The sequence below is a fragment of the Phaseolus vulgaris genome, chromosome 7 (assembly GCF_000499845.2).
Source record: "Phaseolus vulgaris cultivar G19833 chromosome 7, P. vulgaris v2.0, whole genome shotgun sequence".
Lineage (NCBI taxonomy): Eukaryota > Viridiplantae > Streptophyta > Magnoliopsida > Fabales > Fabaceae > Phaseolus > Phaseolus vulgaris.
The window spans coordinates 16738315-16745183 of record NC_023753.2 but is presented as its reverse complement, the minus strand read 5'-3'; the positions used below and the strand labels follow the sequence as shown (position 1 = coordinate 16745183).

The window sequence follows — 6869 nt, the reverse complement described above, 5'->3', positions numbered from 1 at the left end:
CATTTATCATCATATTTCTTTTAGAAGGACAATTAGCCGCTATGTGACCATATCCTAAACATTTAAAACACTTTTTACTTGAGGATTTGGTTGGTGATTTATGATTAAAAGTGGAAGGCTTAGAATCCTTAGCTTTAAAAGATGAATCTTTAGAAGGAAACTTTGAAAAAGATTTGTTTTTATTTTTCCAAGAGTTGTTGTAGTAACCATCATGAGTAGAATTTTTGAAAACCATTTTCCTTGCAATTTGATTTTCAACCTTGATGGCAAGGTGAACTAAGGTTTGTAAAGATGAATACTCTTGAAGTTCTACAACATCTTGTATATCCCTTCTAAGACCACTTATAAATCTAGCAATCTTTGCTTCCTCACTTTCATCCAAATTTATTTTAAGTATAAGCGTCTCTAATTCCTTGGAATAACTATCCACACTTAGCGTGCCTTGGTGAAGCTGTTGGAGCTTCAACATTAGGTCTTTCCTAAAGTGTGGTGGAACGAACCTATCGCGCATACATTTTTTTAAAGCATCCCAAGAGTCCACGTGAGGCCTCCTTCTAAGTCCAATGTCCATGAGTGTCTTATGCCACCATTGTAAAGCATAGTCTAGAAATTCTATAGTGGCTAGATGTACCCTTTGGTCTTCTTTGACCTTATACACATAAATTTTTTTCTCACATTTTGTTTCCCACCCCAAGTACACATTAGGATCTCCTTCACCATTAAAGGTAGGTAACTTTACATAGGGTAAGTGAAGTTTTTCTTCATGGTGCCTCCTTTCTTCATGGTGCCTTCTTTCTCTATGATGATGATGGTGTTGTTGGTGAGTTTGGTGGTACCGTCCTCCATCCGATTCTTCTTCATGGCCGAGGTGATTAGAAGCAACTCTTGAAGGACTTCTATGTGAATGGCGCCTTCCATGTGCAGAATTGTTGGATGTGGCATGATTTTCTTCAAGCCTTTGCAACCTTGCTTCTAATTGTCTTATGGCTTCATCTTTTTGTGCAATGGTCTTTTTGGCATCCTTCAATTCACCTTTAATGTATGTTTTTGGTGGAGAATTAGACTTGGATGAACCACTACTTGAATAATGCTCCATTTTAATAACAAAACAGTACACAAATGAACAAACAATTAAGAGAAAACAAAGTTAGCAAAACAAGTGAAAATGGCAAAGATGCTTGCGGTTTTGTGAACAAAATTTGCACTCAATTCACTCTAAAAAGAATTCAATTCTCTTCCAAGCTAATCTTGTGGTTTGGTGATTCTCAAGTGAAAGATGTCAAAGCACTCACCCACTTTATCCAAGAGCATCCACCACAAAACTTAAAGAACAATAAAAGACAAGCAAGAAAAGGTGTAAACAAGAAAGGCTATATCAAAAGGAATACAAGATATATGACAAACTCAAAGAATTGTGAAGAAAAGACAACCAAGAAAAAATAAGGTACTCAATTAAAGGATGACACACAAAAGAAACCTAAAGAAAAGCACTAGAGTAGATGAAGAAAACAAAAACAATGCTACTGGAATTTTTTTTGTTAAAACTGTGCGTGACTTAAAATATTTAACTGTAACTGTAGAAAGCGAACTGGAATGTGAAATTTTAACCACTGGAAATTCAAGATGTTATCTAAAAATTGGCATTGGAATCACTCAAAAACAGTAAGCCAATTAATTGTGATAAATTTCCAAAAATTACTGCCTAATCATCGTTTTCCAGAGTCCGAATTTTACACACTACGTATTTCATTTATCATTTTTTTTGTTCTTGGAATTTTGATGTACTTATTTTTTTCATTCTTTTGTAACACTTCAAACTAAATAAATCCAGAATTTCAGAATTTTCCAGTAAGAACAGAAATTTTGATAAACCAAACAGTCAGCACATTTTTATGAAAAACATAGGAACCTATATTGGAATGAAAAACAGAATTGAGAAACTTCAGAAAACACAATAGATTTGATGTTTAAGAACTTGTATAGATCTAATACACAAGCATGAACTCAAAACTAAAAAGAAAATGCACCAAAGGATCAAAAACAGAAACACAAAAATTGTACTCAATTAAGAAAAACAAAATCAAGCAACTAAAATTACAAGAAAAGTACTACAAGGAATTGTTGACATATTAGGAGAAACATGACTTGACAAAACATGTATATGGATTCAAAAATTAAAATGACACAAAAACAATGTAATAAACAACAATTAAAACAGCAAGAAATACTCAAAAAACACAAAAAGCAGAATCACTAATCACAAAAACAGAATCAAAGTGTCTAGCAACTCAATTTTTTTTTTTTTTGCACACAACCATAGCTCTAGATACCACATGATATGGTTCGAATAACATGATATGGATATAGAATGAATGGGTAACTCTAAAACAGCAAGTAAACCCAAAGAACTACTTAAGAACAATTCAGAAAACACAAGAACAGTGCGAAGAACAGAAACTTAACACAGCATACAAAGGATCTACCGATTGAAATGAGCTAAGCAACATAACCCATGGAAAGGAACTTGGAAACAACAAGATTATCACATGTAATTGGATACCGAAAAGGGATGAACCAAGAACAGAAAGGAAACAACCAAACTGCACTGATTAAAAGAGAAATAAAGTGCAGAAAATGAAAGGGAAAACAACAAAGAACAGATTGCACCGAATGGATTAGGAAACACAAGCAAGAAACACAAAAATGGAAGAAAATGGAAGATTGAAAGAGTGACTTATGTGGTTGTAGACCAAGGGAGGATCTTCACGCCACTTGGAGGGTGGTTTGCTCCAAGATGAGTGGTGGTGCCCCACTTGAGAGTCCCAAGAGCTCACAAGATGAGACTAAAGAGAGAAGAAGAGTCAAGGCTTATAACTTTATCTAAAATTCACTAACATTTCATTACTCTCAATTTTCAACTTGTTTTACAATGAGGCAAGGCTCTCCTTTTATAAGGTGGGAGATGACCAGCCCTCTAGGTAAGGAAGGAAAGACTCCTTCTAGGTCCTTCTATGAACAAAAGGCGCCTAACTAGGCCAAAAGGCGACCTTCCTAACAAGAGAAAATTTAACCACTACACCAAACAAATTCTTTAGTATTATTATGATTTTTATTATACTTACTATTATTAATAATATTAATAATATTAAAAATATTAACAATATTAAAAATATTAACAATATTAAAAATATTAACAATATTAAAAATATTAACAATATTAAAAATATTAACAATATTAAAAATATTAACAATATTAAAAATATTAACAATATTAAAAATATTAAAAATATTAACAATATTAAAAATATTAAAAATATCACTACAAAAAAAAATGTATATTGTGGCCGTTTTTTTTTCGTATAAAGTGTAACCGCCACAATATACGCTTGTGGCGGTTTCCCAAACCACCATAGAACTGGCCGTCACAAAGTTTAATGTGGCGGTTTTATGTTACCCTCCGCAACACCCGCCACTTTAAACATAGTGTAAGTAGTGGCGGTTTTTATATGTAAGTAGTGTCAGTTATAACTGTCGCAATTTACATTCATTGAAGAAGATTCTGGCACCATAATATACGTAAGTAGTGGCGTTTTTAACTAACGTAATTTTAATACTGAATAAATAAAATTTAACCACTATTTTATAATCTTTTTTATAATCTGTTTTATACAATTATAAAATTTAACCACCACTTTTTCATAATAAAATAAAATAATGTATAAAGTTATAATCATCCATTCATTTCATTGAAAATTAAAACACACATAAAAATGTTCAAACGTTTATATGTAATTGAAAATTAAAACACATAAAAAGTTCATACATCCTTAATCAAGTTTAAAATTACAACACATAATTGTTCAAAAGTTCATACATCCCTAATCAAGTTTAAAATTAAAAAACACATCCCTAATCAGTTTTGCTTCAAGCACTTGATCCTATTACTTGATTAGGTGATGGAGCACCACTTCCATAATTTGATGCCTGAAATAAATAATTTTAATTTAATGAATTTGTATGTTTATAATTAGAAAATAAAAAACACCAATAAATATTTAAATATATTAATACCTCATTGATGTATGCAAGCAATCCAATATATCAACATCTTGAAATCTGCACCAAGATGCTCTGTCCTCCAAAATCAAAAGACATTATTAGTACATTCTGTTTGTTTAACATTAGTTGAGAGCAGTGCAGTTAAATTTAATTGAAGAAAGGAGATTTATTCAACAACTTTGAATGACAATAAAAGAAACTGAGATTCAACCTATGAAATACTACCAATAAAAACTAGATTTTGTGTAACCACAAAGCATTAACAGTATAATTTAAACATTAGTGTCAAACCTAGAAGAACTTAAGCCCAATTTTAACTGGCTCTATATGCATTGTGCAACTTAAGAAAGATATAATATATAAAAGTGAACAATAAAGGTGAAAGCAAACTAAAAATATAACATTTCCAAGAAAAACCAATAACCAAAGACTCTTCCCCCAATCTTTTCAATAAGTAATAGATAAAAGAGTGTTGAAGAAAGTTAATAATAAAATAGAGTCTACAGGTAAGATTCTTACAAGCCTGCGCATCAAACGCTCAAAGCACCAAAATGCGTCTGCTTCATCGTCAAGAAGAATTATCATAGGGGAGCACAGGTCACACATTCCTGCCCAGAATTGTAAAATGTTAAAACTGGAAACTTAGGATAGTTGTAAATGGTGGTAGCAAATATTTCTTGCTAGATCGCAAGAAAAATAGAAAATAAACTAATATATAAAGCAGTAGGTCTCATTTATTCATTACATTCTTTCCATAAACCAATTTGGTCTATTTTACAGATTTCTCTGCTTTTTTTTCAACAGTGAAAATTAAGAGGTTTTAATTTGCCCGACCACTTAAAAACAGTTGGCTAAATACTCAGAGGAAATCCTAAGCTATTTAAAAAACGTAAAATACACGAACACAGAAATTACCATGCATTAAATACTAATTAAATATTCCATGAATGTTGGCCTCCCATTCATGACCAGCTTTGTTGAGGCTAAAATAATTGTCAACAACTAGTGAATATATCATAGAACAGTGCAAGATTGTTACATATTATTATATGAACATTAAGATAAGAACTTAGATAGGAATATCTAAATATTAGAAGAGAAACATATGAAGAGAAAAATGAAATTCACTTCTCCATAATTTAAAATTAGTTCACCACAAATTAAAAATAAAGAGTTTAATTTCTGTAATAAAAGATGAAGCACAGTAAGTTGGTTTTAGCTTACAAGACAAATTTAATTCGATTTATCTTTTTACTTTTCAGATACAGGATAAGTTTGCCAAACAAAACCTAAATAGCAAATTCTCATAAGAAAAGCACACTACTCGTATTTTCTCTTCCCCTACAGCAAGCTAAACTCAAACACAAGACGTTGTATTCAACTCAAAATCAATGAAAAAGAGCAACAAAACAAGCTAAGCTGTGAGAAATAAATAAATTTAAATGCAGTTTATGAAAATCACTACTCTCATAAGTCACAACATACATTTCTAGCTGACACAAATCATAATCCAAAAATTTAAATAAAAAGTAAATAATTGATTGAATACCTTAGTGGAGAAGGCAAGATTGGAAGGGAAGGCGAATGCGGAAGGTCTTCCGAGGAAAACCGCCGGCCGAGACAGAGCGGACGGTGGTGGGAGGACAGTTGCTGTCGCAGCTGCTTCCATTGGCAGCTCTGCGAAAGCGATGAACGGCGTTGGATGAAGGAAGAAAAATGGATGAATAAAATTGAATATAATATGACAAATAAAATAAAATATATAATTAGAAATGAAGAAGATGAAGCATGGTCCATGCCTACCTCTGACAAAGACGCAGGGGGTGTAAATAGAATCCAATATAGAGAAACAATAATAAATAATCCTAGAATAGACCCAAGAGAGATTTAATGGTAATTAAAGAAAAAACACACATATATAACTTTTAACAAGTAATACTTTTTTAATTATATTCTGAATTAAAGTAACACTTCTTTTAATTGTATTCTAAATTTTAAAATTTCTTCTAAATTTCGAAAATATATTGTGTCCAAACTGAAAGCAAATTTTTTTAAAAAAATTATTTTCCAATGGAAAGTAAGTTTTCAAAAAAACAAATCAATTTTCAAGTGAAAGCAAGTTTTTTTAAAAAAAGAAATAAAGTAAGTTTTCAAAAAAAAAAAAAAAATCAATTTCCAAGTGAAAGCAAGTTTTCAAAAAAATTGGAGAACTTTTATTCTGAAGGATAATTGTGACAGTTAAAAATGACATATTTTGAAAGATAATTGTGGCGGTTAATGAAATGACGTATTATACTGAAATTTGTGGCGGTTATTAATAACCGCCATATTAAAACCGCCACTTTTTACATATTTTTTTGTAGTATATTAGCAATATTAAAAATATTAACAATATTAATAATATGAATATAATATTAATAATAATATTAATAATATTAATTATAATATTAATAATAATAATAATTATAATATCTATACCTATACATAAAGGGGATTCCCTCTTTAACTGCTCTTAAATTTTTTCCTATTTTATCCTTAGATTAATATTTGGTTTTATTTCATTATTTTGGTTATTGCGTCATTTTCTACTTTTTAAAAATATTTGAAATAGATTATCGGTTTTGAATTGAAAGATATGATTTGTTTTAAAATTATGAGAGGGAAACAAATATTAGGAAACGTGAGTAGTGGCCAAAGTAGTGGCAACAATTTTGAAATGTAACATCTTCTATTTAACTTCTTTCATATTTTAACTCCCCACTTCTTGGGTTAACCTCCATGATTCCCTTTTAACTGTTAACTCCTTATTT

General features: G+C 30.6%; 1 long non-coding RNA gene across 1 annotated transcript; it reads right to left on the bottom strand.

Annotated features, from left to right (window-relative positions):
- Positions 1–3781: 3781 nt before the first annotated feature.
- Positions 3782–5818, bottom strand: LOC137828454 (uncharacterized). Its single transcript, XR_011083889.1, has 4 exons — positions 5609–5818; positions 4579–4667; positions 4072–4131; positions 3782–3984 (listed from the first exon to the last, which is right to left on the bottom strand). It is a non-coding gene; the product is annotated as an uncharacterized lncRNA (long non-coding RNA).
- Between the last annotated feature and the right edge of the window lie 1051 nt (positions 5819–6869).